The following is a 13,007-nucleotide window of genomic DNA, read 5'->3' on the forward strand; positions in this document are numbered from 1 at the left end:
GCCATGTGAGGGCCCCTTTGGATAGATAAACTTCACCTCCTTCTCCTTTATGCTCTCTGTGGGTCTCACTTCCATTATGTTATTCTCCTGGTCTGAGCCACAACTGGTTTGATATTTTCCTTCTTCTCACTGGTTCTTGCCTCTCCTGGTGGCTTGCCCAGAAAGGCCAGGCCCCTGGGCTTCTTAGGTGAATGTTCATGAATTATGACAACGTCCTGCATGTCATTCACTCATTCACTTATCCATTTACTGATTGGCTGCTGGTTAGTACCAGACTAGGGTCAGAAGGTGGGGATATCACTGTGAACCTCATTCCTGCCTTTAGGGAGTTTGCAGTCTAATGAGAAATATTAAATAAGCAATAACAATGGCATTATGGGAGCTATGAAAGAGGAGGCTGTGAGATCCAGGGCAGTGTAAGCCAAGACCTGAACACTAAATAGTAAAAGTTACCAGATGGGAAAGTTTATAAGAGGAGAATGCTCGCAGATGGCAGTAACAGGGGAAAGGTGTCTGTGAGGGATGCATAGAATGCAATTTTACCAACTGTCATGATTTCAATCACCATCAATATGCAAACAAGTTCCCCAAATCCATTTCCAGCTCATACGTCTCTCATGACATTTATGTTGAAAGATTCCATAGGAAGCTTTGGTATATATATTAATCTTTCTCTAAGATAGGAGTAGGTATAAGAGTTGGGAAGAGAACACGTGAGTGGAAAGGTAGGTGGTAAGGTTTTCATCCCCTTTGTCCCAGTCAACCTTGATGAATGGATTTCGTAGCAGATACACTGTGACAGATTGCATTTCTTGAGCCATCCATTGTCATATCTTAGCCACCTTATTCTGTCATATTTATTTCTGACCACAGATTTTAGAATATTTCTGCTGTTTATGTTCTTTTCTTCCCCTCTTTCAGCCATATACAGCTAAACCAAGGGGGTTGGGAACCCTTGTTTTCAACCTTAGCCTGTCCCTGGCTGAGTTTTCATCTGGTCGCCTTATCCTGTTGTGTTCAGATGGCCTTCCTTATCCTAGAAAATTCTCAAGTGCTTCCCTTTTCATGTAGGATTGTGAGATTGTTTCTTCCTAACTCATGTTTTTGGCTTTTAGGGAAGGACCTAAATCCATGGAAAGTCTTTGTATCATCTTTACCTCCCATAACTCCTTGCATCAGGATGAACCTATGTTTGTTCAGTCAGAACTTCTAGTTCTTTGATCATTTTGGCCAGTGGTTCTGTTTTACTTTTTAAAAAGATTTTTTTATTCATATTGACATATCACCTATAATATTATTTAATTTCTTCTTTGTTATACTTAAATTCATTTTTAAAGAAAATAGCGTTATTAAAGCTTCCCAAGTGGCTTAGTGGTAAAGCATCTGCCTGCCAATACAGGAGATGTGGGCTCGATCCTAGGTTGGGATGATCCTCTGGAGAAGGAAATGGCAACGCATTCTAGTATTCTTGCCTGGGAAATCCCATGGACAGAGAAGCCTGGCAGGCTAAAGTTCCTGGGGTTGCCAAAGAGTAGGACATGACTTAGTGACTAAAACAGCAACAAGCATCATGATAAATGAAAAATTTAGAAATAAATTTTTCTTGTAAGAAATAACCTAAAAACAAATACAATGAAAACAAAGTGACATTTAATTTAAGCTACATTTAAAAACTGTGAGCTAGAGTCTGTTATGTTATGTGATGAAATACTAATAACTGTTAGAAAGATGATAAAAACAGTTTAGCACCTAAATCTAACTTCCTCCTTGCTGTGATGTTATTCTGTGCAGTGTCCTTTGTTCTCTGTGACCCCAAATCAGGTTCTCACTTGGTTGTGTATTCCATCTCTCAGGAAACACTGGTCTGGGCCATGTGCTCACAGCTGGGCTGTGAATGGACGTGTTTGAAGCAGATTTCTGTTCACTTCAGGCTGGCAGAAAGTGGGGGCCCAATTAAGATCTCCCTTAGAGCAAAATATGGAACATTTTGAGCAAAATACACAGAATAAAAAGAAGGCCTTTAAGTGGATGGAGAGTGGAGCAAACATATGTGTTGGGTTGTCTGAGACAGACCTGGTTTAGTGCCCCCTTTCATCTTGAAAAGTGTTGCAGATTGGACGATAAAATATATTAACATATTCACCCTAATTAAGCGCCTTAAATATCACACACACATAATGAATTATAGGCTTCAGAATACATTACCTCTTTATTCAGTTTAAAAGCTAATGGCAAGGAACAGAAAGTCCAAACCAAGCTGGGGACTCACATGTGCTTTATAGTTTTTCCAATAGGTTAATAGTTATTAGCAGTTTCTGGCACTCTTCAACTTTCCTTTTCTTTAGCTGTTCTTTCCACATCTTTGTGTAATTTCCCATTTTGTGTACCATGCTGTTTTGGATTTTCAGTCAAAACATTTACATTCTGGTAGAAGAAAAAAGCATGTCATAAAAACATAAAGCCTGATTGGTGAGCCTTAAACCATGAATTTTCCCCTCTCATTTATTAATTATTTTATATTTGTTAGAGATTAACTAAAGACTAAGAGGAGAAGAGATCCAAACATGACAAAAATGCCACTTCCCTTCCCCCTTTCCAAAAATTTCTGAGTTGCCAAAATACCAAAAATGTCTTGCACAAATTTTAAAACCTTAAGGGGAAGTTTCTACCCACCAGGAGTCCTTCAGTTCCAATCTGCTACAAATTATTCTGCTAGGCTTAGATCCTTGAAGACTAGTCTGTCCTGTAGAGATGCTCCCAGTCTAATGGGTGATAGTTATGTAAATAAGCATCACAAGGCAGTGTGATAAGGTTATTAGAGAAGCTTCCTGCCAGCCTTTATGCTGCCTTTCTCAGGATTTTAGGGCCATTTAATCCCACTTTAACCCCGTATAGTCAAAGCTATGGTTTTTCCAATAGTCATGTATGGATGTGAGAGTTGGACCATAAAGAAAGAAGACTGAGCACCAAAGAATTGATGCTTTTGAACTGTGGAGTTGGACAAGACTCTTGAGAGCCCCTTGGACAGCAAGGAGATCAAATTAGTCAATCCTAAAGGAAATTAATACTGAATATTCATTGGAAGATGCTGAATCTGAAGCTTCAATATTCTGGCCACCTGATGAGAAGAGCCGATTCATTGGAAAAGACCCTGAAGCTGGGAAAGATTGAAAGCGAGAGAAGGGGATGACAGAGGATGAAATGGTTGGATGGCATCACCGACTCAGTGGACATGAGTCTGAGTAAACTCTGGGAGTTGGTGATGGACAAGGAAGCCTGGCGTGCTGCAGTCCATGGTGTTGCAAAGAGTCAGACACGACTGAGTGACTGAACAACAACAACCTCACTTCTGGACTGGGGCTCTGAAGAATGCCCAACTAGTTTCTGTTTCACTAATCTCTCTAAGCTTTTGTAACACAAAAATAAACAGAAAATGTAAAAAATTAATTAGTCTTACTCTAAGCTGTATTCATTAACTTTCTCTCCGAAGATGAAAGGCAAGTGGTATTTGATGGATCCCCAGTCTGAATCCTTTCCTCAAGGACCTGTCTCCATGAAGTTGCTTAGAACAGTGAGGATAAAATCACTCAGCAAGTGACCGTCCTAGAACATTGACTCATAGAAAGTGAGTTATCCTAAGCCTAGAGACGGGTTCATAGAGTGGAAGGAAGAGGCCAACTGAGGATGCCTAAAGAAGTTCTTATTTCTTCCTCCATTTTTTTTTCTTTTTTGGTTGCACCATGCAACAAGTGGGGTCTTAGTGCCCTGACCAGGGATTGAACCCATGCCCCCTACAGTGGAAGCTCAGATTCTTAACCACCAGACCACCAGGGAAGTCCCTGTCCTTCCTTCATTGATTCTTACTAAAGTTCAGACATCCACAACCCATAAATTTTGGATGGCAAAAAAATCATTTCCCTAGTCCATCCACTGGATCATTGAATGAATTTTTGTTTCACTAGACGACTCAGACACCATGTGTTTGTGCTGCTCTTCCCCATTCCTTTTCCTAAATATAGTTCCTACAAAGTACTAGTTTTGTGCTCACTGTATCTTTTCATAAAGACACAATCCACCTGCAGTATTTCTCCCTTCAAGAAAATGGTCTTAAGTTCTATTTATATTAACTGAAAACAAATACTGATTACAGAAAGATGCCCTGGACATGCAAATGATTTTCTAAATGACTGGGAGCATCATAGAAGAGGATAGACTGTTTAAAATGTGTATATATATATATATATATATATAATATATATATATGTATATATAATATATATATCTTGCCTGAAACATTAGTGATCTTGGAAATGGAATTGGACATAATAGACAGTAGGGAGATTCTAGTTTTTTATCTGAGGACTAGAATCAGGTTCTGAGACCTCATAGAGACATGGTAGGTAGCAGTGTGAAAAGGAAGAGAGCAGAGAGTGCTAAAGGAATATTCAAGTCTTTTGCCTTGGGACATCATTTTGGGCATAAAAATGAAAGTGGAAAATCACCAATCTTCATAGGATGGAGGTTACAAAAATGAACACTGCTCAAGTATTATCAGTTCCTCTCCCTCCTGGACTTTATCACAATGGTGTGGTCCAATGTGCTTAGAGTGAGCAACAGATGCTAGTTTGTAATAATTCCGATGCAGATAGGTTAGGAATATAGGTCTAATACCAAACTTTGCTAGCCTGAACCTGAGAAACACAGCCTTACAGGATCTGAAAGGCAGAGGATTTTAATCATCAGTGTTTCTCAAAGTGTCTGTGTGTAAGGAAGAATCTTGACTGTTTGTATTATGATCAATAGGCTGCTGCTGCAGTTAAGTTGCATCAGTCGTGTCCAACTCTGTGTGACCCCATAGACGGCAACCTACCAGGCTCCCCCATCCCTGGGATTCTCCAGGCAAGAACACTGGAGTGGGTTGCCATTTCCTTCTCCAATGCATCAAAGTGAAAAGTGAAAGTGAAGTCGCTCAGTCGAGTCCGACTCTTCAAGATCCCATGGACTTTGGCCTACCAGGCTCCTCCATCAATGGGATTTTCCAGGCAAGAGTACTGGCTACTAGTATATAAAGCAAATTCCTGGGTCTTACCACAGAATAACAGAATCAGATTTTTTGTGGGGAGATGCAGGTCAGAAAACCTACACTTTAGATAAGCTATCTAACTAATTCTTACATACATTAAAGTTTAAGCCTCACTGGTCTGATCTGCTGCTTTATTTACTAATAAGGAAATTGAACTCTTCTCCAGTAAAGCTAAGTAGTGGCAAAATTTGGATGAGACCAGAGTTCTCCTGATCCCAGTCCGAGATATTTGCTTAATGATCTGATGAAAAGACTTGAAGTCTCCTATGGCAAAAATTACATCCTGTTTGCAAAGCTTCCAGTTTTGCAGGTACTTTGATTTTATCAGTAAGATGCTAACGGGTGTACATTCTTGTGAGAGGCTTTAACTTGCTAGACCAGTTGCTTAAATCCCCCTGTAAAATACCCTGATGACTCAGGATGAGGCGTCCTCTTTCCGAGTCTCTTCACGCAGTCAGGGTCATGTTGGCTGCACTCTGTTGCATGGTAACTGCAGAAGTACAGATGCTTTTACAGATGCTCCTGTGTGATAGCAAAGAAGAAGTTTCCCCGGGGTGGGGGGGATTCAGGGTACGTGCCCTTGAGCCATATGCCCAGGATGACATCTCCTAGAAATCTCCTATGTGTTTTCTCATAGAGTGATTTGGCGCAGAACAACTGTCCACACCTACACAGATTGACCACATTTTCCAACCTCACCTCTCAGCACATTATTTATTTACATTAGTCCCACCTTTTCTGTGATTTCCTTTGCTTGCCATTTTAGTTACTTGCAGTCACCAGATATTCCAGAAGTAAACAATGCGTAAGTTGTGAATTGCATGCCTTTCTGAGTAGTGTGGTAAAATCTCACGCCTTCCCGCTCTGTCCTGCCTGAAACATGAATCATCCATTTGTCCAGCATACCTCACCTGGTAGTCACCTCATTGCTACTCTGTAATCAGACTGATTGTCTCAGTACTGCAATGCTTGTGTTCAAGTCACTCTTATTTTACTTACTAATAGCCCCACAGCTCAAAGTCACAGTGATGTAGCAATTGGAATATGCCAAAGAGAAGCTGTAGAGTTCTTCAAGTGAAAAATGCAGAAGTTCTTGACTTAATAAGAAAAAAAAGTCATATTGAGGTTGCTAAGATCTATAGTGAGAATGGATCCTCTATTTGTGAAATCGTGAAGGAGGAAAAAGAAATCTAGTTTTGCAGTCACTTTGGGGTCATCACACCTCAAACTGTAAAATTTATAGTCAGAGTGTGTGATAAATGCTTAGTTATGATAAAAAAGGCATCAAATTTAATAAGACAATTTGAGGGAGAGAGATCTCATTCACATAACATTTATTATAATATATTTTGTGATTGCTTAGAAGAAATCCCTTAGAAGAAATAGAGTAGCCCTCAGAGTCAACAAGAGTCTGAAATGCAGTACTTGGGTGCAATTTCAAAAATGACAGAATGATCTCTGTTCATTTCTAAGGCAAACTATTCAACATCAAAGTAATCTGAGTCTATGACCCAACAATTAATGCTGAAGAAGCTGAATGGTTTTATGAAGACCTTCTAGAACTAACACCAAAAAAAGATGTCCTTTTCATCACAGGACTTCCCTGGTGTCTCAGACGGTAAAGCGTCTGCCTACAATGCAGGAGATGTGGGTTTGATCCCTGGGTCGGGAAGATCTCCTGGAGAAGGAAATGGCAACCCGCTCCAGTACTCTTGCCTGGGAAATCCTATGGACAGAGGAGCCTGGTAGGCTACAGTCCATGGGGTCACAAAGAGTCGGACATGACTGAGTGACTTCACTTTCGTCATAGGGGACTGGAATGCAAAAGTAGGAAGTCAAGAGATACCTAGAGTAACAGGCCAGTTTGGCCTTGGAGTACAAAATGAAGCAGGGCAAAGGCTAACAGAGTTTTGCTAAGAGAACATACTGTTCATAGCAAACACTCTCTTCCAACAACACAAGAGATGAGTCAACACTTGGACATCACCAAATGGTCAATACCGAAATCAGACTGATTATATTCTTCACAGCCAAAGATGGAGAAGCTCTATATAGTCAGCAAAAACAAGACTAGGAGCTGACTGTAGCTCAGATCATGAATTCCTTATTGCAAAATTCAGACTTAGTAGGGAAGAAAGTAGGGAAAACCACTAGACCATTCATGTGTGACCTAAATTAAATCCCTTATGATTATACAGTGGAAGTGACAAATAGATTCAAGGGAGTAGATCTGATAGAGTGCCTGAAGAACTGTGGATGGAGGTTCGTAGCATTGTACAGGAGGCTGTGATCAAAACTATCCCCAAGAAAAAGAAAGGCAAAAAGGCCAAATGTTTGTCTGAGGAGGACTTACAAATAACTGAGAAAAGAAGAGAAGTGAAAGGCAAAGGAAAAAAGAAAAGATGTATCCATCTTTGCTATTCTGAGTTCCAAAGAATAGCAAGGAGAGGTAAGAAAGCCTTCCTAAGTGACCATAAAGAAAGCTGAGCGCTGAAGAATTGATGGTTTTGAGCTGTGATATTGGAAAAGACTTTTAAGAGTCCCTTGGACTACAAGGAAATCAAACCAGTCAATCCTAAAATAAGTCAGTCCTGAATATTCATTGGAAGGACTGATGCTGAAGCTGAAGGTCCAATCCTTTGGCCACCTGATATGAAGAGCCGACCCATTGGAAAAGACCCTGATGCTGGGCAAGATTGAAGGCAGGAGGAGAAGTGGACAACAGAGAATGAGATGGATGGCATCACCAACTCTATGGACATGAATATGAGAAAACTCTGGGAGTTGGTGATGGACAGGGAAGTCTGATGTGCTGCAGTCCATGGGGTCACAAAGAGTCAGATACAACTGAGCAACTGAACTGAACTGACTGATTATTGGTTATTGTTGTTAATTTCTTATAGTGCCTAATGTATAACTTTATCATAAGTATGTGTAGAAAAAAAACAGTATTTATAGGGTTCAGCACTATCTATGGTTTCAGGCATCCACTGAGGGTCTTGAAATCTATCCCCTAAGATAAGGTGGGGGCTATTCCATTTATCTATTTATTATGTACTAGATATCTTTGTAAAATTTATTTTGGACAAATCATTTGGTTGTCAAAAATAAGGCATTTGTAAAATGTTACTTTAAAGACTGAAAGTGATTTCTGCTTTTGGGGATATTCGGTATGGGTTTCTGGGTCATGCTATGGACTGAATTGTCCCCCAGAACACAGAATGCTGAAGTCTTAACCTCAGTGTGATTGTATTAGGAGAGAGGGGGTTTTATAGGTAATGAGGATTAAACGAGGTCACATGGGTTAAGTCCTAAGAGATCAGTGGCCTTACAAGGATAGAAGAGAGATCCTCGTCCTTGCTTCCCCCTCCCCACAACCTGAGCATTCAGTGGGGGCAGTTGTCTGCAAGGCGGGAAGGGTTTCTCACCAGAAACTCCCAGTGCCTGCCCCCAGAACTGTGAGAAATAAGTATCTGTTGTGTGAACCATGGTCCACGGTATTTTGTTATGGCAGCCGAAACAGATTAAGCAGTCATGGAGAGGCGGTTTTGTTCCAGAAATGCTCGAGAAAACACACGTAAGTGTGGCCCGGACAGACCGCTTCCTTGAATACGTGTTTCCCATCTCTGTGTCTGTTGTGTGCGGCCCCTGTTTGAGGAATCCTGGCAGTGGGACAATGACATCCCACTGGGCTCTTTGGGCTTGCCAGCCATGACATGACGCACTGAGTTGTGCCACAGTACATTCTTTTTTAAAAGCTTCTTAAAATTTTTAAAGTGTCCAATAGGGTTTGTTAACTACAGGCATAGGGTTGTACAGCAGATCTCTAGAACTTACTTAACTTACATAAGTGAAATTTTTCCTTATGTTCTTAAGGTAGAATGAGAATTCTTTTGAATTCTCATACTTTATTTAATTGCATCATTGACTGTTGTCCTCAGACCTCTATAAGTGACCAGACCAGTGAATTTTAAGTGGCTCTTTTTGCAGTTACGTCCTTGACTGTCATTTCTTTTAACCTCGTACCACCAGAAAGCAAAGCTTCTACGTAAGTGGGAGACCTGCAAGGCTGTGCCTTCAAAATGAGGAAGGGGAATCTTATTAAAGTTATTTCAGGGACAGTGAGCTGATATGCATTAAAGAAAGAAAATCCATCTCAAGAAAGGAGGGAGCTAGTGAGCATGTAGATTTTTGTGGAGACGAGGAGGAACTCAGGTTAGTGTGGCTGGGAAGTGGCCTATTGCCAAACTACAGAGAGACTCTCCAGAATTACTGAGATGCCACAAAACCACAGGCTTGGAGACAGCATTCTCACAAGGCAAGAGGTTGAGCATAAGGTCACCCACAGGCAGAGGAAAATATTTACTTTACTATTTAGGGCTGTTTTCCTTTCTTTAAACAAACTGTCCCTCAATTCCATAGCCAGAGCTTTCTTCTGGCACCTCTGGTTTATGTGGATTTATTAGTGATTTTCCCAGGAAGGCATAGCATCACACAAAAGCTCTTAAACTTTTCACCAGGTAATGATTAATGTCATGTCACAACTTTGCAATATTGTAGTTGACCAATTAGTAAATCAATGAGGGTTCTGTCATTACCTTATCTGTCAGAGATAATAATTTATTAATGCAGCATTTTCTTGATTACATCTGCCAGTTGTTCCTAGAAATTATGTGCTGAGCTACTGTCTTTCTTGGGAAATATTTAAATATACTGCTCAAGTATATCATTTACGTGTATGTGCTGATGCCTGGAAAATCCCATGGACGGAGGAGCCTGGTGGGCTGCAGTCCATGGGGTCGCTAAGAGTCAGACACGACTAAGCGACTTCACTTTCACTTTTCACTTTCATGCATTGGAGAAGGAAATGGCAACCCACTCCAGTGTTCTTGCCTGGAGAATCCCAGGGACGAGGGGGCCTGGTGGGCTGCCGTCTATGGGGTCACACAGAGTCAGACATGACTGAAGTGATTTAGCAGCAGCAGCTAAGGATTTTAACAGAAATCTAAACTCATTTTAGGAGTTGTTTGGTACTAGCAACAGAGCTGTAAGCGGGACCCTCAGTGAAGAATTTGCTCATTACTGTATTAGTTATGAGAATTGCAATCATTGAATCCAATAATTGGAAAATACCTTAGAGTTTGTAAATTGAATATTTGGAGCCTAGAGAGGGTACAGACTTGTCCAGGCCTTTCTGGGTATTTAGAGCTTTTAAATTAGAGCAATAATCCAGGCAGATTCTGTCTCCTTATAACAGATACACATGCAAGATGCACATGTATTACTCAGGAATATGTTAAAACTCAGTTCTGATGGAGTGAAATGAAAAGTGTCAGTGGAAGTGGAGGTAGAAAACAGTCTCCTCTTTCTTTTGAGAAGAAGTAGCTAATGTCATTCACACAACGCCTTCACACTTGATTGCCTAAACATCCAACTCTGCTGAGAAAATTTATAAAGACCATTTGGGGATGGAACATCTGAGTGGGGGCAGGCACACTCTGAAGCTTGCCTCTTCCTAAGGTGTTAGCTTGGTGTTCTCTGCTGCTGCTGCTGCTGCTAAGTCGCTTCAGTCCAGTCCGACTCTGTGCGACCCCATAGACGGCAGCCCACTAGGCTCCTCCGTCCCTGGGATTCTCCAGGCAAGAACACTGGAGTGGGTTGCCATATTCTCTAGAAACAGTTTAATCCACGATTTTGAACTGGTTCCCTAAGTCACAGGAAATAAATCACATTCTTAGTTTGGCCTTGGTTTTTTTTCACAATGGCTATACATTAACATTGCCAGGGAAACCTTTAAAATCCCCAATGCCCAGACAGCTCAATTCAGACCAATGAAATCAGAATTTCTGGGCTGGGACCCAGACGCTGGCAATTTTTAAACTCCCCAGGTGATTCTAATGTTCAGCCAGGACTGAGAACTATTGAGTTAGGCATAAAATCAGGCCAAAGAAAAAAGGATTATTCATAAAATGTTCCTCCTACCAAGGAAGTAAAGCAGTGTTTCAGTTAACTACATTTAGCCCATTATTCTCAATTGTACTGGCACTGCCCTCAGTCTGTGGGATTCATTTTTCTTCTATATATAGAAGGGTTATAAGGGTTGAAGGTTAAACCCTAATCTTCAATCACTAACTTGCATTACTTCCCTTCCCTAGGTTCTTTTTCTCAAGATGGAATGTGCTTTAAATGATTTCCCAGTCAACAATAATGATCATTTATTAACTGTTTAATACTTGCCTGGCCCTGTCTTCTGCACTTTGTGTGCTAAATTTATTCCTCACGACAGAATTATGCACCCTCATTTTATGTAGAGAGACTTTAGTCTCAGAGAACCTGTTAGATGCCAGATTATACAGGAGAACAGCAGATCTGAACACATGCACCATGGTTTTTTCTATCCTGGTGTACCCTGTATTCTGGCAATAGCATGGCATTGTGGAGAAAGCCATCCATTCTCAATGAAGGCAGTATCACCCCTCAAGGGGATGAAAACTGGTTCTTAGTGGGGGCGGGTGAAAAAATTCATTCTTTCTATGTAAAAAATACAGATATACATGCAGTACATAATCAAGTATAATAGCTTATTTGTAGTATTAAATTTCATGGGAGAGAGAAGATTAGAAAAAAAATGTCCAGAAAGCTGTTTATGAGTATGGTAATGAACAAAAGGTTTAGAAACACTGGAATAGACAGACGACAAGAAAGTTCATGTGAAGAGTTTTCAGGGGATTCTTAGATAAGACACCCGGAACCAGGTGGCTGAAAAGCTCCAGGTGTATTTTCTGACTAGGAAGAGGTAGAGTGGCACCATCGCATCCCCTGAACTACACACTGCACTCCTAGTAATGCAGCCAAGCGCTCATTTACTTGTTCAGCAGACCCTTCACACTATTGGCTCATCTTTGATTCAAGAGAATTTCAATGGAATGGAGTAATGTAACATATAGAAATAAATGTAAAGACCTGTATTTTTTAAGTTCAAAAAAATTTTACAAAAGTATTAAAAAGAATCAAGGAAACAAAAAGTAAAGCAATAAACAAAATTTTGGAGGATGAATTAAGTCACACGTCTTCTAATGAATACACGCATTCATGTATTCTGGGATTGGTCCCTCAAGAATCTCCCCCTCTCAAGATACTGCTTAGCCTAAAGTCAATTATCTTTGGAAACTGAAGGAAGAAATCTAAGATTTGTTAAGAAATACTTGTAAATTGGGCCTTCTGGTGGCTCAGACGGTTAAGAATCCACCTGCAATGCAGGAGACCTGGGTTCATTCGATCCCTAGGTTGGGAAGATCCCCTGGAGGAGGGCGTGGTAACCCCACTCCTGTATTCTTGCCTGGAGAATCCCCATGGACAGAGGAGTACATGCGGGCTGCAGTCCATAGTGTCACAAAGAGTCGGACACGACTGAGTGGCTAAGCACACACATGCGTGCACGCACACACACACACTTGTAAATTGAAAACTTTTGTTCTTTATCTCATTTTCTTTTAAAACACGCTTCTAAAAAGGCTATTTACATGTTCATTATTGCAGATGAGGACATGAGTGTTCAGTGAGATGAACACTTTCAAATTCTACATGGGATACAAGGCAGAGTTGAGATAAAGTTCCTAATTTGTGGGATTTCAAAGCCCATCATTTCCTACACCCACATGACAGCTACTGGTTGTGGTGGGTGGGATGGTGTCTCATTTAGTTATCTTGAGTTCCCTGAAAATTGATTTGGGTGCCCGAGTCAGGGCTGACTGGCGGGTGAAGGGTGGTACCATCCCTGCCCTGTCTCAGGAGTTCTGGCATGGGTGGGGGATGGTCCCCAGGATGGCTCACCGGACTGGGGCTAAGAGGAATCCAAGGGGGTTGGTTAGAACAGAACCGGTCTCGGGATTGCAGAGAACCCATTAGTCACCACTTTGCATTC

General features: G+C 41.0%; 1 protein-coding gene across 12 annotated transcripts in view; it reads right to left on the reverse strand.

Moving 5' to 3' along the window:
- The window catches only part of PHLDB2 (pleckstrin homology like domain family B member 2), a 241,188-nt gene that overhangs the window by 154,814 nt on the left and 73,367 nt on the right, over positions 1-13,007 (reverse strand). The window lies entirely within an intron of this gene.

This window comes from Bos grunniens, chromosome 1 (assembly GCF_055505025.1).
Source record: "Bos grunniens cultivar Pamir isolate PY7600 chromosome 1, Bosgru_T2T1.0, whole genome shotgun sequence".
NCBI lineage: Eukaryota > Metazoa > Chordata > Mammalia > Artiodactyla > Bovidae > Bos > Bos grunniens.